The following is a 26,815-nucleotide window of genomic DNA, read 5'->3' as shown; positions in this document are numbered from 1 at the left end:
AAATTTTCATTCCCAAGAGGTAAGATTCATCACCTCGGCTCTTATTTCTACACTTAACTACATGGGGTCAGTAGAGAAGTAATTCATGAGTATAAGAATGAAGTTTTTGCATGCATATCACACCATAGGATATTGGAAGGTAGAAAACTAAGAAGAAGGCAATTGGGGGTATAAAATGATAGAGATTCCTCACAAAAAGGGCCTAAGATCACAATGCACCTTTAGTGTTTGATGATATGCTCGAACCAAGCTAGAATTTCAATCTCGTCTCTAATTCTCGGTTCAATTTGTAATTCTTACACAATAGATCGAAGTGCTAAGAGTTCCGGAGTTTGGTAAGGATTAAGGAAAGCTAAATTGAGGTATGTATGGCTAAAAACCCCTTTTATTAGAAATTGAGCTCCGTTGGCGTTTATGCCGGTGTGTAAGGCTAGAATTGGTTGATGTATTGATTTTATTTCACATTAATTGATTTGCAAATATATATATATATATATATGTAAATGAAGGATGTGCCTCAATGTGAATAATTTTCCTTTATTGATATTTAGAGAAGTGTGAAGAATACGAATCATGTGTTGAAATGCCTAGGCTATAAGCCGAGATTAAAACTGGAATTGTCATGTTAATTATGTGAAAACTTACCTATGTTTGTAACTTGAATTGCTTGTGTGTGCCTATGGCCATAAACTTGCAAGATGGACATTGGAATTGGAATGATGTGATAGTTGTGGCCCTAAGTGCCAGTGAATTGATGTGATCTAAGTGAAATAAATATTCAAATGAGATGATTAACGAGAAAGGAACAACGCCTAGGTAAGGCGGCCTAGCCGATCGGGCCGTGATCGGACACCATGTCGCACACATGGTGCTGATGTGCAAATATTGAATTCCGGAAAAAAAAGGGAAAATGAAATGGTGATCGAGGTATATGTCTCAAATGAAGTGACCTAGCCGATCGGGTCGTGATCGGACTCCGCTCAAGATAGCGGTGGTATTAAGAACAGTGATGAGCATATGAAAGAAATGCCACAAACTAAGTTATGGAAATTGTGTGAAAGATGATATGATTCATTTATGTGACGATGTGGTGTCCGGTTAAAACCTCTGATTTACTCTTGTGATTTCTTTGTTCTTGCTTGGTAGTTCTTTCTAGTAAAATGGTGTTTAGTTATACATACTAGTACTATTCCATGGTACTAACGTCCCTTTTGCCGGGGGCGCTACATTTTTAAACGAATGTAGGTGGCTCCATTGCGGATAGTGCCAAACGCGCGTAGCAGGTTACCTTCTCCTCAAAGTCTTGGTGAGCCCCTTCCTCTTTCAAGGGGTTGTATTGTATATCTTTTGTTGTTGTGAATTTCCATTTTGAGGTATAGCCGGGGCCTTGTTGCCGGCATTGTTGTACTCATCTTTTGTATCCTTAGAGGCTCCGTAGACATGTGTGTGGGTCATGTATGGGTGTTGTGGGGGCTCATAAACTATGTTGTAATTATAAACTCCTGCTTTCTATAAATTTTAACTTTATGGGAATTCCGGGAACTAACTCTAACTATGGATTAAGCTTGTAATATGGAATGAACTATCATTGTTGAATATACTACCTTTCCTTGCCTAAATAAAAGGGAAACATGGTTATCTTACTAATAAAGAGTGGGGTAGGAAGTGTGTGATAAGGCTTGCTTGGTTGGGTTCACCCGATCGAGCGCCGGTCGCACCTCCCGAGGTTGGGGCGTGACAGGGCCTTTACACAAAAACGAAAAAGGGAACCTAATATATTTCGGGGTTACGTCCCCGGAAGCAGCCTCCTCAGGAACCGCACCCTCGGCAGCTCTATCTTCGGAACCTCCTCTTCCTCGGGGACACTTTCTTCACCTTCCCCGCCCTCGGAGCCACTCACAGCATCTTCATCATCAGAAGAGACAAGAAACCTGGCATTGGTTTCCAGCGCCTTTGCTTGGGCTATTTCTTCAGTGAGGTCAAATCCTCGGGCGTGGATTTCTTCGAGAGTCTCCCTTCAGGCTTTGCACTTGGCCAAATCATTACTCCATTATTCTCGTTCGGAGGCCTCCCTTAGCTTCGCTTGAACAGCCGCAGCGCCCCTTAAGTATACGACGATGGTCTTATCAATCGTAGCCTTCATCTTCTCAACTTCAGCCTTCGCCTATGCAGCTTCGGCCCGGGCTCTAGCAAACTCCGCCTCTAACTCCTCATTTTCTTGGCCTGGGCCGGACTCTTCACTTTATTGCCTCGGAGTTGAGTTTTAGCCGAGGCCTGCTGGGCTGTAACAGCTTCCTTATCGGCAGTGAGCCGATCGATGTTCTCTTTCCATCGATGGCAGTCAGTCTTAACTTGATCAACTTTGCCCCAGAGCTGCCCTATCATCTCCAACTTCTGCTACAGCTAAGACATCGAAGTGTTAGCCTCCAAAGTAACGCCAAGAAGACCATACTCTGTTAAAATCATAGTTACCTTCTCATCTAGCTCGATCTCGTTTTTTCGAGCTTTGGCTAATTCAGCCTGAAGGTCCTTAAGCTCCTCCTCCTTTTGGCTACAGAGGAGCCTCAGGGCTTTCTCTTCACCCGAAACCTTCTTGAGCTCGGCCTCACATTGGCTCAGCTCAGCTCTAAACTTGACGATGGCCTATACATGAAATGAAGATATGTCAGTCGAACGAAGGGAAGAAAAGAAAAAATTACAACAATGAAAGTTAGTATTTATTACTAGAAAGGTGGATGCCTCATTAAGGTCAACAACATCGCCAACCCAGGTGAAACAATCCTAGAAAGGGTCTTCTTCGAGGACCTTGCTCGGTTCAGGTGTTCGCAGAGCCCGAGCATCCTTTATTGTCTCATTGGAGTAAGACGGTAGAGAAAGTGAGTGACCTATTGTCACGGCCCCGAGCTCCTCACTCGGGGCACTCTGATTAGCTTTGACCCTCTCAGCACTTTTCCCCTCCGGCATATTTGTTGAAGGAGGAGGTGCGATCTAAATCTCGGGGGACTATAGGGCTTTTCCCGAGTCTTTCTTCGAAGTTCCTTCATCGAGAAGCAAGGTATCAGGTTCTGAGGACTTGGTGGCCTCAACTAGTTTCCTAGTTCGGGGTACCAGGGCCAATTCTTCACCTTCATTCTCTTCGTCTACCAGGTGGTGAATGGTTGAATCCAAGTCCACGTGAATGATTTTTCTCCTTGGCCTCCGAGTAGGGGCCGCCTCATCCTGGGTATCTTCGGGCTTCGAAGCCCTCTTTCTTTTATTATCTTTCCCTAATTTCCAAATCGGGGACTCGGTCCATTTCCCAGGCGGGGCTGGCCTCATTTTGGAGACATCTCCGATGCCTGCACAAATAAACATGAATGAGATGACATCACCAGTAAAAGAAAGGAATCAAAGCTTGGGAAGAGAACTCACCGTGATGCTTGGCCTCCCATTTACCCCTCAATAAATCGTGCCATTTGCGCTCCCATACGAGGAGGTGGCAGCTAACTTTCGGACACATTTTCGAGGTCAGGGACAGCATGAGGCGTCCAAGCAACAGCTGCAGAAAAGATAAAAATATTATGGAACACGGAAGCAGAATATGAAGAAGTATTTGTTAAGAAACTCCACTTACAATTAAAGTTCCATCTCTCCGGGAACGACATTTTGTCCCTGGGATGACATCCGAAGTCCTTACTCTGATGAACCTACTCATCCAGCATCGATCTTTGTCTTTATCGTTACTAGCAAAGAAGGCCTTCTTTGTTCAACGTTGCAGCTTGATGAGCCCTCGAAACAGCTGGGGCCGATACAACCGAATAAGATGATTGAGGGTAAATTCCAACCCCTCGGCCTTTCCGGAAAAATAGCGCAGCATGATCACGATGCGCCAAAAGGAGGGATGGATCTGGCCGAGGGTGACCTCATATGTTTTGCGTAAGTCGATCACTACCGGATCGAGGGGACCCAGTGTGAAGGGGTAAGTGTAAACTCTTAAAAAATCCTCCATGCGGGTAGTGATGCTTTCCTCGGTGCCTGGGATCTGAACCACGACCTCGTCTCCCCAGCCGCAGTCCCTCTTCATGGCTTTGAGTACTTCTTCGATATCGAACAGATATACCGAGATACATGTTCACATCGGCCTGGGATATCGGGGGGATTTTCAATAATGAAGTCCTTTTTAATCACACAAGGGCCGGGGGTGATCTCCTGGAGAGTCGACGGCACCACCGGTTTGGCTGGCCGGGAGGTAGAAGAAGACGCTGCTTTCTCTTTTTTGGGAACTGTTTTGGAAGTTTTCACCATAATTCTAAGCTAAAGAATACATATGGTGGCAGAGCATGGTGTTTTACGAGAACTTGGCATTTTCCAGCGTTTAAAGGGGCAGTGGAATCAGATGATGAGAGGAGAAGATGAAGAAGGGAGGTGATTAAAGTAAATGTAATTGAAGGAGTAAAGTTTTCAATTCAAAGAAGTAGCCTCGCATTTATAGACGAGGGATGACGGTTCGGTTGCGCTAGTGGCCGACCATCACTGGCATGCATTTAATGTTTTGGGGAAGCAAACTGACGGGATGTTTCGGTTACTTCGAGCGCCCACGTCACGGGAATGACATCATCATTAGAGACTACGAAAAATCAAGGTTCATCTCGTTTCTTATCATCTTACTATAAAAAATGCGAGGACTATCTGTATACGGTCAAGATTGCATGCCTTTGATCTATAGGCTCGGGGGGTTGCCTTAAGCCCGAGTTCAGGCAAGGTCGAGTTCGAGCCCGATGGATCAGACGGTGGGCGCGAAACTGTTTAGAATCATGAAAAGATTTGTGAGTTCGAGCCCGATAGATCAGAATCTTTTCATTTGGTCACGCTGCTCTTATATTAATTCTTCCAGAGGTACCTTTCTGATTCTCTTGCGAATAATAATGTTCATTCTCATTGTAAATACATACATAATCAGATGTGAATTTAGGGAGATTTTGTAGGTTCAACTGGAATACATTATTTCCATTCAAACTACGTATACAAATACCAATAAAAATTAAAGTTATATATACATACAATAAGATTAACTTACTGAAATGACTGATTCTAGATCTTGGATTCATCTTTGTGCATAATGGATAATTTGTTGTTTCATGATTCAGTCATTAGTGTCACGTCTTTAGTCTTAAACGAGCAGCACTTGATAACTTGCTTATGATCTTGCATAACTTGATCATGGCTTTTCTATGCTAAATTGCTAAGAGAATGCTAGACAAGAAAGACAAGAGATAAAGGAAGCTTTTACATTGTAGGGAAATTGAATTGTTTGGCTTGACGAGTTACAAATGAATGACCCTCTATATATAGTAGTCACCTAGGGGTTAAAGGGTAAATAATAATTATTATACAAGTCCTTAATATTTATAAATAAGGTCTTTCTCTAGAATTATCTACAAGACTAGAGTCCTAAAGACTTCCCTAGAAAATCCATATGATTCTAGGGTCTTCCAATGAAATCTTTATATTTTTCTAGAACCTTCAAACAAGTTCTAGCCTCCTACCTATGTAAGATTTCTACATGACTAAATATATACTGAATGGTGCCTATGTAGCATGATGGTATAGATGGTCATTACACTCTCACCCACCTGATGTTGCAATGATCGCAGTATAATGCTGTTGCATAAACTCTCGGATTTTATCTTTGAATTTCCATAAGTTTTTGTATCATTCTCATATGGCCTTTTTCGGTGCTTGCCCCTTCCAATGAATGAGGAACACAGCGGTGACTTTGGGTCTTTGTTTTTTCCTGGATTGGTAGTCAATTATAGCCTCAATCTCCCGATCATGCAGGCAGTGATAGTAATAGGCGTCCGACTTGATTGGCCCCTACTCAGATCATCCTTGTCTTTGTGGTGCAGCTTAAGTATGCTACATGGAAGACAAGGTTGACCTTAAGATGTAATGGTGTGTCAAGCTTGTATGAGATTTTTTCCACCTTGGCTATGATCCTAAACGGCCCCTCATACTTGTGAAATCAAACTCTAATGTATGTCGCGTAGTATCTTGAATTGTCTCAGGTTAAACTTATCCATGACTATATTCTAGACTCTATAGTCGGTGGGATATCGCTTCCAGTCCAAAAATTTCTTTATCCTCTTATTTGCACTATCTAAGTAGGACTTAGCAGTATCAAGCTGCTCCTCCCATTCTTTGACCATATGATAAGCCCCCAAACAATTTACCTCGAACGAGGCCGATAGTGAATATGGTTTGTGAATGTTGGCATGTGGCTAGCTCAGTGTCTATACCATAGACTTACTTTACTGCAAGTTATAAGAGAATTAGGTCATGTCGAAGATACTTGCCTAATCCTTCTGATGTGCACTTACATAGTGCCTCAAGTAGCACTTGAATAAGGCATTGACCTGCTGTATCTGCCCATCTATCTACGAGTATAAGCTAGTAGAAAAGTGCAACTCTTCGCCAAGTATATCAAACAACTCTCTCCAAAAGTTTTCAGTAACGAGAGGGTCTTGGCCACCAATGATATTCCTGGATAATCCCCAACAGTTCACTACGCTTAAAGAATAGCTTGGCAACTTCCTTGGTTGTGTAACCTAGTGAAGCAAGCATGAAAGTGACATGCTTAGAAATCTATCCACGATCGTCATAATAGTGTCATAATTGTCGAACTTCGGTAGACAAGTGATAAAGTCAATAGTCACACTCTCTCATGGATTCACAACTGGTAGTGGTTCCAAAAGTCCTCCGGGCTACTGCAGCTCAACCTTGTCCTATTGGCACACAACACAAGTCTGAACATAATACTTTATGTCATCTCGCATATGCAGCCAATAGTAGACTGATTCAACCAATTCCCTATTGCAATATTGGCCTGGATGACCAGCCCACATTGTGTCATGACTTTACCTCATGATTCGATGTCTAATGCCTCCATTTAGGCACGAAAACTGGTTGATCTTCGTGAGCAATAGGCCATCATCCACCCAAAAATGCCTCATCTTGCCCTAGGTGGCTAACTCCTAAAGCTGTTTGATCGTTGAATCATGGTGCATACCCTCTTTTATGGCCTCAGAAATGTCACAACTTGCTGAAGTGATGGCAGCAAGCTCAGCTTTCTGGATAAAGGCATCAGCTTTGATGTTACCTTTTCCCGGCTTATACTCCAGCACATAGTCGAACTCGGCCAAGAAATCCTGCCACCTGGCTTGCTTTGGTGTGAGCTTCTTTTACATCTAAAAGTAGATAGTGGCTACATTATCAGTCTTGCACAAACTTCGACCCGAGCAAGTAGTGTTGCCATATGCGAAGTAAATGCACAACAGAAGTCATCTCCTTATCCTGCACCGTATAAAGTTTCTTCTTCTCGTTCAACTTACGACTCTCAAATGCTAAGAGATGTTTATCCTATATTAAGAAACCCCTAATGGAAAAAATCTGAGGAATCTATATGCACCTCAAACATCTTGAAAAGTCAGGCAGCATCTGACTAGCTCTTCTGTCACATCTGCCTTAAGCCCTTAAAATGCCTTTTGTCAATGCTCTATCCAAAACCATAACTTGTTCTTCCTTATAAACTTAGTCAAAGGTGTGGCCTTGGCTGAATATCCATTGATGAACTGATGATAGTAGTTAAAAGGCCAAGGAAGGATGCAACTTAGTTACTTTTGTAGGTGCCTCTCGCTCTTGGATAGCTTGTACCTTAGCCTTGTCTATGTGTAATTTATCATTTCTAATGGCATGAACCAAGAATTATACCTTTAATAGTATAAACTTGCTTCTTCTTATTGATGTATAGCGTATTACTCCGTAACACTTAAAAACTCTTCCTTAAGTGCTACACGTGTTCCTCCAAAGTGTTGTTTTAGATAATTAAGTTGTCCATGTAGACTACCACAAACTGGTCAAGGTAGGGAGGAAAGATCTTGTGCATAGTGCAAAATCTAGTATGTGCATAGGTTAAACTTAAGGACATCAGCAATCAATCAAAGGCTCCATATCTCGTAACACATGTGGTCTTCAGCTCATCCCCTTATGTAATGCGAACAAGGTGGTAGCCCATGCAAAGATCCACTTTGGTAAAGTACTTGGCTTGTCCCAGTCTATCAAACAAGCTAGCGATGAGCAAGGTCGGGTACCTATTCATCAATGTTACCTTATTAAGATCCCAATTGTCTATGCATAATCATTCTTCTTTTGGAACAACACTAGTGCTCTGAAGAGTGCCTTCGAGGGGCGATGTGATCGTCATCCAATAGCTCTTTCAATTATTTTCTAAGATCTTCCAACTCGGGCGATTCCATGCGACATGGGGAGAATGTATGTGCCTTAGTCCTTTGCTCTAACTCAATCTTGTGATCCACCTCACGCCTAGGAGGCAAGTGCTTAGGCAACTCCTCAGGCATAACATCATTTTTCTCTTCATGTAACTTCTGTATGCATGGTGACAATGCCTCATGGAATTATTATCTTCCTCCAAACTTACAATGGTTGACATAAATATTGGATCCCCCTTCTTTAGCATCTTGACTAACTGCACAGCCAAAATTTATGCTTGGCCTTGTCCCCTGCGACATAGTCGCTATAGGCAGTATGCAATCTCCTTCTCACTCCACGAGCAAAACATGTTAGAGGTATGGATCGATCAAAGTGACAGTGTTTAAAGAACTCTTAACCCAGAATGATGTCAAAGATATCTATAGCTGTAACGGTAAAGTTTGTCATACTTTTCCAATTGTCCAATTTGACACCAACATCGTTGGCTACACCACGAGCAATTTGTTGCCTCGATATTCACAGTCTTGATGTAGGAGTTAGTTGGAGCGTGTTTCAACTCTAATCTCTTCATTATGGCCTCGAATCACAAAATTGTGAGTTGCTCCTGTGTCCACTATTGAACGATCAGGCTTAATATTGAAGGTAAAGTCCACATACTAATTGCTACTCTAGTTGGGTTGGCTTGGTTTCTTCGTGACAACATCATATATTCTAATCATACCCAACTGTGTGGTTCCGAACTTTCTCCTTACGGTTTCTCCTTCCGTTCACGTATCATGGTGCTGAGGCTCTTTAGGTCAGGGTAATTTCTAAATTCGTGCAGCCCTACGCATATCTTGCATCCCTTATTCTTAGCTTGGTCCCTTTTTTTGGCATAGCCATGTCCACTGAGCTTCTTGCTATCGAACCTATTGGCATCATGAGTCTTGGAGTTTTGTTGGTGCATCTCCTTGATTTTTTTATTGTCTCCCCCCATCTTTAGCATTAACCCCCTTGACTCATTGCCTTTGTTGTCCTTGTCACACCTAAACCATCAAAGGCTTGGCCTTCACTATAGCTTGGTCTATGTCTGCGACTTGCTGGCGTTGTAGCTTCTACTTAGCCCAATTTTGCAACCCGTCAATGAAGTGAAACAGCAAGTCATTATTAGTGAGGTTGGAAATTTGAAGTATTAGGATGGTGAACTCTTTGACATAGCCACGTATGCTCCCTTTCTGCTTTAACTCCCTAAGATTGCGCTTTGTCTCGTACAAGATATTGTTTGAGAAGAATTGTCACTTGAACCCAGCCTTGTACTGATCCCACATGCTAATGGTGCATAGACCTTTCTCAGCCTTCAACTGGCTTTTCAAATTCCATGAGAAGACATGATCGACCAACTCCATTTCCTCAATTAAATATTTACCCACATCAATTGACTCTCCTTTTTGGAATTTTAAATTGATATGTTTAGGATCAATAATAGCTCTTTTAAATAAAATACTACTCTTTTTCTTCGCTTCTATCTTCCTCTACTGTTTGGTTTCATTTTGTGCAAATTCTTGGAATGGTCATAGACAGATTTAAGATTTAAAGTTTATGGTTCTTATAGAGAGCTCAAGTTTTATACGATAATAATTGAGTCCACAGTCAAATATTTATAAATATTTAATGCATTTTTTAGTATACATTTACAAGATTTGAAAAAAAAAACTATTACATTCACATGAACCTTGTTTACCTCAAAAATACTAGTAACAATTAAATTTGATTTGTGGTTTTAAAGATATGTGATTTAGTTCAATACCAATTAATAATAAAGAAATATAAAGTAGAAATGGAAGAAATAAGTGAATCAAACCAATGTTACTCAGCAGTGGTGACCTCGAGCTTAGTGACCTCGAGATGAACTAGGAGCAATAAAGTAAGAACAATAAATGTAAAGGACAAATCTAATGAAGAGTAAGAGGGAGATAGAGGAGAAGAAGGAAAAGGAAAGGGAAATGAGGCATTCTAGCAGCATCAACAATATCAAATCCCTTAGGAGGAGATGGTGTTGGTGTAAGTTTTTCACTAACCATGTTTTCTTTTTTGCAGGTATCATAAATGTTCTCATGATCTGCCATTCAATACGACTTCTATGGGTGGTATTAGTACTTGGTACTCATTCCCTTGAAGAAGGAAAGATGGCAGGCATGAGCATATCGGTAGTGCAATCTGGGAAAGCACTGGGCCTTGACAGGAGTAATCGAGGCATCTTGACTCAGTATTGGCACAGTTATTTAGTGCAACTTCATCATACATCATATGAGCTACCACTGGATACAAGGAGTATAACAAGCAAAGTATCTGCAGGTGTAATTGTTACAACACATAACACACCTGGACTGCACACTTTACCAATAATAATGCACAGGTATACATGGATGAAACAGTGTACTCCAGAGGTCTTTAAGGAATACGGCAGTACGACTACAAGGAACCCCATAGCAGATATGTTAACTGGGACAAACCAATATTTCAAAGCAGGGAAGAATTGGAATGTAAACATAAAGATTATCCCTGAAGATTGGCAGCAATTCAGCTTAGCTCTCACAGTATACAAAAGAATATTCATACAATGCTTAAGGCTAATGCCGGAAGATAGCTGCAGATTATCAACACATGAGATTCACTCAACATCCACAATTACCACAAGGCACAGAATTTTCAGAATGCACAGTCAAAATGTCATGCACACGATCAGAAATTGGAGATATGGCCAGAGTTGTAATTTTCGAATGTTTAGCCATTTCATAGTACAATATGTGATATCATTTTTGAGTGTATGGCTCAAGATTGATAATAGGGATTATGTAAGTACAATAGGTAGATATTTACACTCATTAGCTACATTGACATTATGTTTTTATTTATTTTAGATATATATAAAAATCAGCATTAGGCACCTCGCCTAGTGAATTTAAAAAAAATGAAGAGTAAGAGAAAAAAGTAGGATAGTATATTCTTGCCAATGATAAGATGGTTACCAATGATTGGGGTCCCTTTTATATAATAGGGGAACCCTAAATAAGATATATTTCTATTTATAATAAGGAATATCCTTGATACAGCTGTCTAACCGCCTAGTACGGAATCGTACAATCCTATTCTAGGATTTGCGCCATGATCTTGGGGACGTGGCAGGAATCTAGCTCATTCTATTACAAATCCATAATGGTACAATTTCGGGGTCGAGCATACTTGACTTCGGTATTCCTCGCACTCCTATCTTTGAGCATTGCATTCCGTCCTCGAGCTCGAGTCTAGTCTGTCGACCTCGAACTCGAGCTTACTTGAACTCGGACCTAAGGCGATCCCTCGAGATATGGACCGTATACAGATAGTCCCCGGGTTTCTTAGGGCAAGGTGATAAGAAACGATTTGAACCTCGATTCTTCGGAATCTCTAATGGTGATGTCATTTCCGTGACGTGGGTGCTCGAAATGACTGAAACATCCCGTCGGTTCATTTCCCCAAACCAAAAAAAGCATGCGAGTAATGGTCGGCCACTAGCGCCGTCGAACCGTCGTTGCTCATCTATAAATGTGAGGCTACTTCTTTGAATTGAAAATTTTACTCCTTCATTCACAATTACTATGATCATCTCTCTTCTTCACATTTTTCTCTCACCATCTGTTTCCACCGCCCCTTTAAACGCCGAAAAATGCTACGTTCTCGTAAAACACCACGTTCTGCTGTCGTCTGTATCCTTTGGCTTAGAATCATGGCTAAAACTTCCAAAATAGTTCCCAAAAAAAATAGAGCGTCGTCTTCTTCTACCTCCCGGCCGGACAAACCGGTGGTGCCGCTGACTCTTGAGGAAATCACCCCCGGCCCTTGCGTGATTAAGAAGGACTTCAATATTGAAAATCCCCCCGATATCCCAGGCCGATGCAAACATGTATCTCGATATATTTGTTCGATATCGAAGAAGCACTTCAAAGCCATGAAAAGGGACTGCGGCTGGGGAGACGAGGTCCTGGTACAGATCCCGAGCCCGAAGGAAAACATCACTACCCACGTAGAGGGGTTTTTAAGTGTTTACACTTACCCCTTCACACTGGGTCCCCTTGATCCGGTAGTGATCGACTTCTGCAAAACATATGAGGTCACCCTCGGGCAGATTCACCCTTCCTTTTGGCGCATCGCGATCATGCTCCGCTACTTTTCCGAAAAGACCGAGGGGTTGGAATTCACCCTCAACCATCTTATACGGCTGTATCGGCCCCAGTTGTTTCGAGGGCTCATCAAGCTACAACATCGAACAAAGAAAGCCTACTTTGCTAGTAACGATGAAGATAAAGATCGAGGCTGGATGAGCCGGTTCATCAGAGTAAGGACTTCGGATGTCATCCCAGGGATAAAATGTCGTTCTCGGAGAAATGGAACTTTAATCGTAAGTGGAGTTCTTCTTCCCAATATCTATTCATATTCAGCTTTCGCATCTCATAATGCCTATACTCTTTTTGCAGCCAGTGCTTAGACGCCCCACGCGGTCCCCAACCTCGAGGACTGGGTCCAAAAGTTAGTTTCCACCTCCTACTACGATAAGCGCAAATGGCGTGAATTATCGAGGGGCAAATGGGAGGCCAAACATCATGGTAAATTCTCTTCCCAAGTTTTAGATATTTTTCATTTGTTGGTGGCGTCAACTCATTCATGCTTATTTGTGTATGCATCGGAGATGTATCCAAAATGAGGCCAGCTCGCCCGGGGAGAAGACTGCATCCTCGATGCCGAAATCGGGGAAGGACTGCAAAAGAAAGAGGGCTTCAAAGCCTGAAGATTCATAGGACGAGGGGACTCCTACTCGAAAGCCGAGGAGAAAACTTGTACATGCGGATTTGGACTCCGCCACTCAATATCTAGAAGATGAAGTGAACGAGGGTGAAGAAACGGCGTTGGTACCCCAAACTAGGAAACCAGTCTAGGCCGCCAAGCCCTCCGAACTCGAAACTTCCTCATATGTTGGAAGAGCTCTGAAAAAGAATTGGGCAAAGCCCTCGAGTCCCCGGAGATAGAGATCATTCCCCCTCCTTCAATAAGTACGCCTAAGGGGATAAATGCTGAGAAGGTCGCATCTAATCAGAGCGCCCCGAGTGGGGAGCTCGGGGCAGTGATATTGGGTCACTCACCATCTCTACCAGCTTACTCCGAGGAGACCATAAAGGATTCTCGGGCTCTGCGAACACCTGACCCGTGCAAGCTCTTCGAAGAAGACCCTTTCCGGGACTGTTTCATAGGGGTCGACAATGCTGTAGACCTTAACGATGCATCCACCCTCTTCGAATAGGCTCAATGTCTCCTCTCTCGGGTAAATGCTAACTTTCATTGTTGTAATTTTTTCTTTCCTTCCTTTCCTTGACTGACATAATTTCGTTTCATGTGTAGGCCATCGTCAAGTTTAGAGCTAAGTTGAGCCAATGTAAGGCTGAGCTCAGGAGGGTTTCGGGTGAAGAGAAGGCCCTGAGGCTCCTCTGTGGCCAAAAGGAGGAGGAGCTTAAGGACCTTCGGGCCGAATTGGCCAAAGCTCGGAAAAACGAGACCGAGCTAGATGAGCAGGTAGCTGTGATTTTAATAGAGTATGGTCTTCTTGGCCTTACTTTGGAGGCTAACACTTCGATGTCTCAGCTACAGCAGAAGTTGGAAATGATTGGGCAGCTCAGGGGCGAGGTTGATCAAGTTACGGCTGACTGCCATCAATAGAAAGAGAACACGGATTAGCTTGCCGCCGATAAGGAAGCTGTTACAACTCAACTGGCCTCGGCTGAAACTCAACTCCAAGGCATTAAAGTAAAGGGTCAGGCCCAGGCCAAGAAAATTGAGGAGTTAGAGGCAGAGCTTGCTAGAGCCCGGGCCGAAGTTGTACATGCCAAAGCCGAAGTTGAGAAGACGAAGGCTACGGCTGCCAAGACTATCATCGTATATTTGAAGGATGCCGAGGCACTTCAAGCTGATTTGAGGGAGGCCTCTGACCTGGAAAAACGGAGTAATAATTTGGCCAAGTGCCAAGCCCGGAGGGAGACTCTCGAATAGATCCACGCCCGAGGATTTGACCTCACTGAAGAAATTTCCCAAGCAAAGGCGATGGAAACCGATGCCCGGTTTCTTGTTTCTTCTGATGATGAAGATGTTGCGAGTGGTTCCGAGGGCGGGGAAGGTGAAGAAGGAGCCCTCGATGAGGAGGAGGTTCTCGAAGATGAAGCTGCCAAGGATGTTGTTCCTGAGAATGTTGCTTCCGGGGATGTAGCCCCAAAGTACATTAGGTTCTTTTTCGTTTCTTTTGTTTATGTGTAAGGGTCCCTCGCGGGCATTGTAAATATACTTTGTAAATTATCTTTTGTGAATATAAAGAACTTTTTTGCTTTATCTCCAATTTGTTTTGAACTCTGTTTCGTCTTCACCTATGAAACTTTTTATTGTATAACTCTAATGACCAGTTCGAATACTGGACTCAGCACATAATAAACCCATAGGTTTTTTATTGATCGACATAATACCTCTTAAGGTTTTAGATAATCCTCGAGCTAAGCTTGAATCAATTTGATGCGAGCTCGAAATAATGGGACTCTTAGGTCTGAGTTGAGTGAAGACGAGGTCTCGAACTCTATATGTTTTGGCCTTTAAGCTCTTTTAAGTTGGCCCTTAGGCTCTTATATATCGGCCCTTAGGCTCTTTAAGTTGGGCCGATTCGGCCTCTAAAGTGGCTATAGTTTTTACCTCTTTTCGGCTAAAAGACTTAGTGAAAATGTTTGTATGCCTTAGCATGTGTTTTCTTTTTTTGTGCCAATTGGGTTTTTCGAGGGTTCGAGCGATTGGAACCTCATTTATAACTTGTTTATGTAATGATAATCGAATACCTATTGAGGTATTTTTGAAGGCTGATATTATCGAAGCCTTTAAATTATTCGAGGGCTGACTTTATCGAAGCCCCTTTATTATTTGCTTTTGCCGAGGGTAGCCTAATTTAACCGGTTTTTTCAAAATGTTTGAAGGCCTTTAATTTATGGTGGAAGTCGGACGTCTCTGAGTCGCATTATTTCAGTCGTAGCCTTTTATATGACCGTAGTCTTTAATATGGCCGTAGCCTTCGGGTATGTCTCTTGGACTTGTTTCCCGATAACCTTTAGAACTTGTTCGGAAGGTTAATCCCCGAGTATGTTGGCCTTGGCCTTTATATTGAGGGGATGCCTCTTTGAGGTCTTATGAGTCCGAGTTTTTGGTGACTCGGATGTGTTGACTGTCGATGACAGTCCCCGAGTACTCGGGGGTACGTTTGCGTTCTGGCACTTGAGCTGTTTCCCATAGGATTATAAGTGTAGAGCTCGTATAACAGTAGATTTCTTTGAGACAAAAAGTGTTTTTAGTATAAACAGAATGCTTCTCCAAATAATAGATACATGCGTACATGTTTTGTCGTCGGAGCTCGACTATTCTATAAGGACACGGTTCATCTGACCATTTTGGCCCATTACAAAGTTCTCCTATCGAGGCCCTCTTAGGCGTGAAGTATTTTCCTCGAAAATATGACCTCCGAGGGTGATTCCCCCCAGTATTCGAGGTTTATTGAAAAGAAGCCTTGGATACTGTTGAGTTCTCCCTAAGTAGCATATAGTTGTTGCCTCGTTAATAACCTTGCCGGTAAAACCCATTTAGGACAAAATCTGATCTAAGGGAAAAAGAGTGCAACGCATGCTTTAAAACCTAAGGCCTTCGTGTAAAAAGGTGCCTTCGATAGCTTCGATCGAACACCTGCAATAAGTTAGTTTCAAATTCAAATGGACAGGAACGATACATTCATACCTTAGCAATAGTATCGTTTGAGTAACTATACGTTCCAATTGTTCAGCAGTTGTTCACCTTCCATTGTGCTAAGTTTGTAAGACCCTTTGCCGACAACTCCAAGGACTTGGTATGGCCCTTCCTAATTCGGGCCTAGTTTCCCTTCATTCAGGTATCGAGTATTGAGGGCGACTTTTCATAGAACTAAGTCCCCGATTCCAAAGTGTCGAAGATTGGTCCTTCTATTGTAGTACCTTTCGATCCTTTGCTTCTGCGTGGCCATCCGAACAAGTGCTTCTTCTCGTTTTTCATCTAATAGCTCGAGGCTAGTATTCATAGCGTCGTGATTTGATTCCTCTGATACATGTCAAAACCTGGCGCTGGGTTCCCTGACCTCGACAGGGGTGAGGGCCTCGGAGCCATACACTAAAGAGAACGGAGTATCCCCCGTGCTAGACTTTGATATTGTTCTATATGCCCAAAGGACCTCGGGTAGAACTTCTCTCCATTTCCCTTTTGCATCATCCAATTTCTTCATCAGATTTTGAATGATAGTTTTGTTTGTTGACTCAGCCTGTCCATTTCCAGTTGGATGGTATGGTGTTGATAAGATCCTCTTTATTTTGTGTGCTTCAAGGAACTCCGTCACCTTGCTGCCGATGAATTGTTTTCCATTGTCACATACAATCTCGGCAGGTATCCCGAACCAGCATATGATGTGGTCCCAGATGAAGTCAATAACCTCTTTTTCTTTGACCTTTTCGCAGGCCTGTGCTTCCACCCATTTAGAAAAATAATCAGTCATAAACAAAATAAACCCAGCTTTACCTGGGGTCGTTGGTAGAGGACCGACTGTGTCTATTCCCCACTTCATGAAAGGCCACGGAGATAGGACCGAGTTGAGTTGTTCTCCGGGTTGATGGATCATCGGTGCAAATCGTTGGCACTTTTCACATTTTTTGACAAATTCCTTAGTATCTTTTTCCATGCTATCCCAGTAATATCCTGCTCTAATAATTTTGCGAATTAAAGACTCGGCGCCGGAGTGATTCCTACAAGTGCCTTCGTGGATTTCTCGTAGAACATAATCGGTGTCCCCTGGACTCAAACATACCGCCAATAGCCCATATAATGTTCTCCGGTACAATGTTCCATCTTCATCTAACGCAAACCTAGCAGCCTGGTTTGTGGGGCCCTCGATTCTTTGTGGTCCGATGGGAGTTTTCCATTCTTCAAATAGTCGATATACTTATTCCTCCAGTCCCACGTCAGACTTGTTGAATTTATCTCGGCATGACCCTCTTCAACCACAGACCTCGATAACTGGACAACAGTCCCCGGGACGATGTTATCTTCTTTGATCGGGGATCCCAAATTAGCAAGTGCATCGGCCTCGCTATTTTGTTCTCGAGGCACATGGTCCAGAGTCCACTCCTTGAAGCGATGCAACGTTACCTGTAGCTTATCCAAGTACCGTTGCATTCTATCCTCTCGAACTTCGAAACTTTTGTTTACTTGGTTTACCACCATAGAGAATCGCACTTGGCTTCGATGACTTCTGCTCCCAAGCTCTTAGCTAGCTCGAGACCTGCAATCATGGCCTCATACTCGACCTCATTGTTAGTCAATCTAGAAGTTTTGATAGATTGTCTAATGGTTTCACCCGTGGGTGGCTTCAAGACAATGCCAAGCCCGGACCCTTTCACATTTGAGGCACCGTCCATGAAAAGGGTCCATACACCCGATAATGTACCCAAACTTAGCTAGAGTTCTTTCTCTACTTCGGGTATGAGGGTCGGCGTAAAATCAACCACGAAGTCAGCTAAGATTCGAGACTTGATGGCGGTACAGGGTTGATATTCGATATCGTACCCGCTAAGTTCGACGGCCTATTTGGCCAGCCGGCTCGAGAGCTCGGGCTTATGCAAAACATTTCGAAGGGGGTAAGTGGTCAATACAGATATGGGATGACATTGAAAATATGGCTTCCTAGATGCGCTTATCAATGCATGTGCTAATTTTTCCAAGTGAGAATATCTAGTTTCAGCATCTCCTAGAGTTCGGCTTACATAATAAACAGGGAATTGTGTACCTTGCTCTTCTCGAACTAGTACTCCACTTATCGCTATCTCGGACACTGCCAAATATAGGAAATGTTTTTCAACTACCTTTGGGGTGTGAAGAAAAGGCGGGCTCAATAAGTATCGCTTTAATTCTTCCAAGGCTCGTTGGCATTCCGGGGTCCATGCGAAATCCTTTTTCTTTCTGAGCAAGGAAAAGAAACGGTGACTTCGATCTGACGACCTCGAAATGAATCGACCCAAAGAAGTTATTCGCCCTGTTAGCCTTTGCACGGCCTTCACACTATACACGATTGTGATATCCTCGATAGCCTTGATCTTATCAGGGTTAAGTTCGATACCCCGATTCGACACCATGAAGCCAAGGAACTTACCCGAGGCGACTCCGAAGGCACATTTCTCCGGGTTAAGCTTCATGTTGTATTTTCTCAAGATTTTGAATGTTTCCTGCAAATGAGCTAAATGGTCCTCTGCGCGCAGGGACTTAACCTACATATCATCAATGTAAACTTCCATTGTTTCACCTATTTGTTCTTCGAACATTTTGTTAACTAGGCGTTGATATGTAGCTCCGGCATTTTTTAGCTCAGGGGGCATTACGTTGTAACAACAAGTTCCAAATATAGTAATAAATGAAGTTTTTTCCTGGTCCTCCGGGTTCATCTGAATCTGATTGTACCCGGAGTAGGCATCGAGGAAAGTTAGGGTCTCGTGGCCGGCCATGGCATCGATCATACTATCGACGTTCGGCAATGGGAAAAGAATCTTTTGGACATGCTTTGTTCAAATCCTTGTAATCTACGCACATTCTAAGTTTATTTCCCTTTTTAGGAACTACAACTACGTTGGCAAACCATTCGGGGTATTTTACCTCCCGAATAGACCCTATTTTAAGAAGTTTGGTTACATCGTCCTTTATAAATGCATGCTTCATCTCGGACTGAGGCCTCCTTTTTTGCTTCACCGGTTTGAACCTGAGGTCGAGGCTAAGCCGATGCATTGTTATTTCCGGTGGGATCCCTGTCATATCTAAATGGGACCAAGCAAAGCAATCCATATTATCAATAAGAAATTGAATGAGTTTTTTCCTGAGTTCGGAGGTTAATCCCGTTCCCATGTATACCTTTCTCTCGGGCATGTATTCGATTAGTATGACCTGTTCCAGCTCCTCGACAGTCGACTTGGTTGCATCGGACTCTTCAGGGACGACGAAGGTTCGAGGAGTAAGGAAATCCTCTTCTTCATCCTCGTTTACATGTTGCTCCGATTCCGTCGAAGCTTGGGACGGTGATTGCTATTTACCCGTATGCTTACCTTTGGTGATCGATTTCTCCAAGGTCAAAGGCTCTGGTATCAGCACCACCTCCTCGACTGCAAACATCTCTGCAGCATGTTGCTCCCCGTAAACCATTTTCACTCCTTCCTCTGTTGGGAACTTTATCATCTGGTGAAGAGTTGAAGGCACTGCCCTCATGTTGTGTATCCATGGTCTCCCTAGGAGTGCGTTATACCTCATGTCACCTTCAATGACATGGAATTTAGTATCTTGTACGGTCCTGGCTACGTTTATTGGCAGGATAATCTCGCCCTTTGCTGCTTCGCTTGCCATGTTGAAGCCATGTAAGACCCAGGATGTAGGTACAATCTGATCTTGCAGGCCGAGCTATTCTACGACCCTCGACTTGATTATGTTTGTTGAGCTACCTGGATCCACTAAAACATGTTTAACTTGAATTTTATTTAAAAGGATAGGAATTACCAGGGCGTCGTTGTGTGGCTGAGATACGCCTTCTGCTTCCTCGTCACAGAATCATAAGACATCCTCGGGCACATAGCTCCGAGCCCATTTTTCTCTTGTGCGTTTGAGCACAGGTCTTTGTGGGATATCGACACTGCCAACAATCATTTGGATTACATGTTGCGGTTTCTTCTGCTCAATCTTTCTTGCATCTCTCTCCCTGAAGTGATTCTTAGCCCGATCACTTAGAAATTCTCGAAGGTGACCCTCGTTGAACAACCGAGCTACTTCTTCCCTTAGTTGCCTGCAATCTTATGTTCTATAACCATGTGTGCCATGATACTTGCACATCAAGTTTGGGTTCCTTTGGGAAGGATCGGTTTGTATAGGCCTGGGCCACTTGGTGTCTTTGATTCTTCCAATAGCTGACACGATCCATGATGCATCTACGCTAAAATTATACTCTGACAATCGAGGTGCCTCTGCGGGGTCGGTATGCTTATCGAACCCGCTTTTACTTATGAGTCCTCGAGAACTTTGGCCTCGAACGTTTCTCCGATCATTTCGAGGGGCACTACGACCCAAGCCGTTGTTTCTCCGATCGACGTATGGCTGATACCGTTCCCTGTTTGATCTTGATTCACTATTTTCATCCCTCGGGGGCTTGGCTGCGAATCTGTTAGGATGACCTGAACCCGAAGGGGCTCCCAACTGGTCGTCCTCGACCCTGATTTTTGATTGGTAACGGTTGTGTACATCTGACCATGTCACATCTGGATATTCGATCAAGTTCTGCTTTAACTGCCGAGATGCAATCGAACTCCGTTCGTTCAAACCCTGCATAAAAGTCCTGTACTGCCCAGTCATCGGAGACCGGCGGTAATTCCATTCTTTCCATTTGAAACCTGGACACTAACTCCCTTAACATCTCGTCGTTCCTTTGTTTTATCTTGAAGACGTCCGATTTCCTCGTAGCCACCTTTATGGCCCCGACGTGTGCTTTTACGAAGGCGTCTGCTAACATAGCAAATGAATCAATAGAGTTAGGAGGTAAGTTGTGATACCAAATCATAGCTCCTTTCGACAATGTTTCTCCAAACTTTTTCAACAAGGCTGATTCGATCTCATCGTCATTCAAGTCATTTCCTTTGATCCCGCAAGTATATGAAGTAATATGCTCGTTAGGGTCGGTTGTCCTGTTATATTTGGGTATATCGAGCATGTGAAACTTTTTAGGAATAGGCATCGGAGCCGCGCTCTGAGGGAATGGTTTTTGTATGAACTTTTTGGCTTCTAATCCTTTCAAGACTGGAGGTGCCCTCGGTATTTGGTCAACACGGGAGTTACAAGTTTCCACCTTTTTGTTATTATCTTCAATCTTCTTTTCTCCGGACTCGATCCTCTTGGTAAGCTCTTCGAGCATCCTCATAATGGCGGGGTCAGTCCCCAAGTCATTTCCATTTGACCTCTCTAGCGCTGGTTCAGCACGTCGAGAGTTTTCATGTCCAGCTACACTCGGAGTCTTATTTTGACTTTGAAGTTGAGCAATGGTGATTAGTTGAGCTTGCACCATCTCGAATATCACTTGGAAGCTGATTCCCACATCACCCACTCCTTGTGTTCCTTGACCACCAGGTCGGGCTTCCCTGCGTACACTCCCTCCGGAGTCTGTGCCTAAATCCGTGTTTAGAGCAATGTGTGAACTAACATCAACTGGTTCCATATTTGGCACTTCCCTAGGGTTTATTGGTGGTACACAGGCCCCTATATTATTGTTTTCTCCAAGACATTCATTGTCATGAACAAGTACATTTTGTGATCTAGACATGTTTCAGCCTGAGAATCAAAAAAAATCTTGACAAGAAAAAGTATAAAAATAACGAGTGTAATGAGAATCAGTAAAGAAATAATCACTATTATCTTTAGCCCCACGGTGGGCGCCAAACTGTTTACCTCGAAAATACGAGTAACAATTAAATTGTGGTTTTAAAGATATGTGATTTAGTTCAATACCAATTAATAATCAAGAAATATGAAGTAGAAATGGAAGAAATAAGTGAATCAAACCAATGTTACTCAACAATGGTGACATCGAGCTTAGTGACCTCGAGATGAACTAAGAGCAATAAAGTAAGAACAATAAATGTAAAGGACAATTCTGATGAACAGTAAGAGAGAAAAGTAGGATAGTATATTCTTGCCAATGATGAGATGATGTTACAAATGATTGGGATCCCCTTTATTTAATAGGGGAACCCTAAATAAGGTATATTTCTAAATAATGTATATTTCTATTTACAGTAAGGAACATTCTTGATACAGTTGTCTAACCGCCTAGTACGGAATCGTACAATCCTATTCTGGGATTTGCGCCATGATCTTGGGGACGTGGCAGGAATCTAGCTCATTCTATTACAAATCCATAACGGTACAATTTCGGGTTCGAGCATACTTGACTTCGGTATTCCTCGCACTCCTATCTTTGGGCATTGCATTCTGTCCTCAAGCTCGAGTCTAGTCTGTCGACCTCGAACTCGAGCTTACTTGAACTCGGACCTAAGGTTATCCCTTGAGCCTGGGAAATCGGTTGTGCCTGATTTCGACCGTATACAAACCTGTAACTTATAAGTTAGATCCACCCTTAGGGATGAGCTGGAGGTTTGAGAGGGCAGGAATACTAAGGTTATTTTGAACTTCTTCATTTTGATGTTTTCTCCCCTTGAAACTAAAGTGATGATTTTTAATTTTAAAAGTAATAGTTATGCAAGGCAACCCAGGCAACCAAGTTAGGCTGAGTTTGTTCGATCAAGCTCAAAGCTTTGATCGAGCCGAACTAGTAAATATCCGAGGTCCGAAACGTGGAGAATAAATTCTTCATTGATTTCAAACAAACCGAGACTTAGAGAAATCCTAAAGCAAACATGAGCGGATCCTGAGATGGTATCTATCGTGGATCTGTTATAACAGAGAGATGATTGTAACTTGAATAGAATTGTGGCTAGAAGTATTCTAATGTTTTTTGTTCCCTAACGAGCTTTACTTTACTGCTAAAATTACCATGTTCAATGAGTAACATTTCCAAATTCATTATTTATAGAATTTGGCGTAGGTAATTGACGTTGGTGTACACCCTTTTACTTTGTTATCCATAAGTTAAAACCAGAAATGAACCTTTATGTATGAGTCTGCTAATGGGTGCCAAATGCTGTCTAAAACTTGCAGTAGCTTGCATTCCTGTCTCAGATGGCCACTCCTAATTTAAAGATTTAAGTTACTTAAGAACATAAGATATTTTTACTTTATCAGTGAATTTTAACATGTGATTGCAAGTTACTTCCTACTATTTTTACTAGATTAATGTTTATCAATAGATTTATTTGTCCTAATAAGTGACTTGATTATATAAATACTTTTTACACCATTAGTGCATAGAACCTAAACTCATAATAAAAAATTTCTATCTCATTATCACCCAAAAGATATATACATGCAACACTCCTCGATAAAAAGTGGAATTTTGATATGTTGAAACTAATGAAAGTTAAATTAATCTTCTGATAGTGTATATAAGTTAAACTCTATTTTTGGGGCCAGCAAATCTACTCCATTCCCTCTCTTCCTTTCTCCCTCGATTTTTTTTCTGTTTAACTTTGCTAAATCTGCGAGTAATCCTAAAAGTGATAAGTGATGATCTAAAGCCTAAGGCCTATAACTTGAGAAGTATATACAGTCAGACCCCTCTATAACAGTATCCCTATATAACAACACTTCACTATAGAAGTCAAGCTTTTCCGGAACCAATTTTTATCTTATGTTTTAATATATGTTCTCTATAACAGTACTTCGCTATAACATCCAAAAATATTCGGAACAAACGAGGTTGTTATAGAGAGGTTTGACTTACTCGTTATTAGGCTTCCTGAACACAGCCAGTCCAGGGTATGTTGCTCCAGGACTCGTGAATAACTTGACTAACATCTTGTTGCCTATTGTTTAAAATTTATAAATATACAAAAAGAAAGTTGTAACGACCCTTGCTCCAGTTCGTTTTGTGTATTTGTGTTTCCCTTTTTTATGCTTCACATAGGTGTATTTGTGGTTTTATGATTTACGGGGTTGGTTAGCTTCGTTCCGGAATGTAACGATCCGGCCGGTCGTTTTGAGAGTATTAGCCCCGATCCCCTATCTACTGTTTCCTCTGTTTCATTTTATGCTTATGTTACTTGCCGGAAGGATTTTGTTTTTTGGTTTTGGAGTGAAATAGGACACTTAGTCCCTAAAATGGAAGTTTAAGTTCTAGAAATTTGACCGTACATGAAATTGTGTGAAGACGACTTGGAATGGAGTTTTGTCGGTTCTGTTAGCTCCTTTGGGTGATTTTGGACCTAGGAGCATGTCCGAATTGTGATTTGGAAGTCTATAGCTGAATAAGGCTTGAAGGCAAAAGTTGGATATTTGGGAAGTTTGACCGGGAGTGGACTTTTTGATATCAGGGTCGGATTCCGATTTCGGAAGTTGGAGTAAGTCTGTAATGTCAAATATGACTTCTGTGCAAAATTTGGGGTCAATCGGACGTGATTTGATAGGTTTCAGCATCGGTTGTACAAGTTTGAGATTTTGAAATTCATTAAGCTTGAATTGGGATGTGATTCTTATTTTTAGCGTTGTTTGATGTGATTTGAAGGCTCGAACAAGTTTCTATGATGTTTTAGGACTTGTTGGTAGGTTTGGTTGGGTTCCCCGGGGCCTTAGATGGATTTCGGATGGTTAACGGATTGGAATTTTAAACTTGGATGATGGCTGAAACTCCAGAATTCGCTGGTGTCTGGTTTCCTTCTATGCGTTCGCGTAGAGGAGTTTGAGTGCTGCTGGATTATTGCCTTCGCGTTCGCAATGTAGTTCCTTCGTTCGCGAAGCACTGAGGTCTTAGTCTACGCGTTCGCATATAGGAGCAGGTCTGATGGGTCACCAGGCTTTTAGCCTATGCGATCGCGTGGTGAATCACGCATTCGCGAAGGGTCAGGAAGGTGAAGCTCCGCGTTCGCGACCTTGGGATCGCGTTCGCGTAGGCCATTTTAATGGCTGTGATTTTATTGTTCTTCGTGATCGCGATGTTGGTCCCGTGATCACGCTGCATAACATCTGGGAAGAACTTTAAATGTTCAAAATCGAGGGTTTTCTTCCATTTTTCATAGAGCTCGGATTGAGGCGATATTTTGAGGGATTTTCAAAAGAAACATTTGGATAAGGATTCTACACCCATTTTTGATTAGTATCCATTAATCCATCGTTAATTTTATCATCTAATTAAGGTTTTTGGTTGAGAAAATTGCGAAAAAAGTTGTAAAGTTCTTAGACCGAGTTTTAGGGTTTTGATTGAGGTTTTGGTATCGGATTTGAGTATTTTTGGTATGGGTGAACTCATGGTTGAATGGGTGTTCATATTTTCTGACTTCACTCAATTTCGAGACTTGGGCCCTGGTCGACCTTTTGGGGCAATTTTCTAATTTCTTGTTAAAGTCTCGATTTCATTAGTTAGATTAGTTTCTTATAGTTATATTTATGGTATGTAATTGCTTTTATCTAGATTTGGGCCATCCGGAGTCGGAATGTCGAGGAAAAGGCATTCTTATTGACTGATTGAGCTTGGCTCGAGGTAAGTGACTTGCCTAACCTTGTGTGGGGGAAATCCCCTTAGGATTTGATATTGTTTTAATAAAATGTGATATGTGAGCGTTGTGTACGTGAGGTGACGAGTGCGTACACGGGCTAAATGTTGAAAAACCTGGTTATTGCTATGTAGTCTTCTTTAACTACTTAACTGAGTTACCCTAGCCTGTGAAGTCATCATGTTTAGCCTAATATCGCATGCCTACTTTCTTAAACTCTTACTTGCAATTTGTGCAACATGCTTAATTAGATTATCTATTTTTCCTTAATTTCTATTCAGTCTTTAACTGTAGGATTTCTTGCTGTAAATTCATCGCTCCTTATTTTATGAGTTGTGTATTTACTTTTGGGACTACGAGGCGGTACCTCGGGAGCTTCCATGTTGCATATTTTCTTTTGGGACTACGAGGCGGTACCTCGGGAGATCCCCTGTTGCATATTTACTTTTAGAACTACAACGCGGTACCTCGAGAGATCCCCTGTTGAGTATTTACTTTTGGGACTACGAGGCGGTACCTTGGGAGCGCCCCTATTGTTATCTCTATGTGTTGTGTTGTTACCTCTCTCTAACTTCTCATTGGTAAATTCTCCATCTTTTCATTATATTGCTATATCTCTGCCTTAATTATTATATTCCAGTAGGGCTCTGACCATACCTCGTCACTACTCTACCGAGGTTATGCTTGGCACTTACTGGGTACCGTTGTGGTATATTCATGCTACTCTTCTGCACATGTTTTGTGTGCAGATCCAAGTACCTCCTACTAGCCCCGCCATTAGTTCAGAGTACGTGCTGCTGCTACGGAGACTTCAAGGTATATCTGTCAGCGTCTGCAGACCTAGGAGTCGCCCTCTATCCCTTTTTTTGTCGTTCTTCTTTATTTTCCCTAGATGTTGATGTATAGAGACAGTTACAACAATTCCTTGGAGCTTCTGACTTATGACTACTGGGTCTTTAAGAGTTGTTTATACTCGGGGTTGTTGGTTTTACTTGTACATGCCGAGCGGCAGTTTTCTGGCTTTATATATATACCTGTTAATTTTGAGGTTTAGTTGTTAATTCTATTGTTATTTTAGTTATTCCGCAACTGTTAGGCTTACCTAGTCTTATAGACTAGGTGTCGTCACGACATCTTACGGAGGGAGATTTGGGCCGTGGCATGAAAAGGTTTTGGGTTGATTTGGACCCTTTGGTTCTTTGCTAGAAGCCTAAGCTAGAGATGTTGACCAACATCTAACTTTTGTGAAAACGAACCCA

Source organism: Nicotiana attenuata, chromosome 3 (genome assembly GCF_001879085.1).
Source record: "Nicotiana attenuata strain UT chromosome 3, NIATTr2, whole genome shotgun sequence".
In the NCBI taxonomy this organism is placed as follows: domain Eukaryota; kingdom Viridiplantae; phylum Streptophyta; class Magnoliopsida; order Solanales; family Solanaceae; genus Nicotiana; species Nicotiana attenuata.
The sequence above is the reverse complement of the archived record's forward strand: the minus strand, read 5'-3'. Positions refer to the sequence as shown.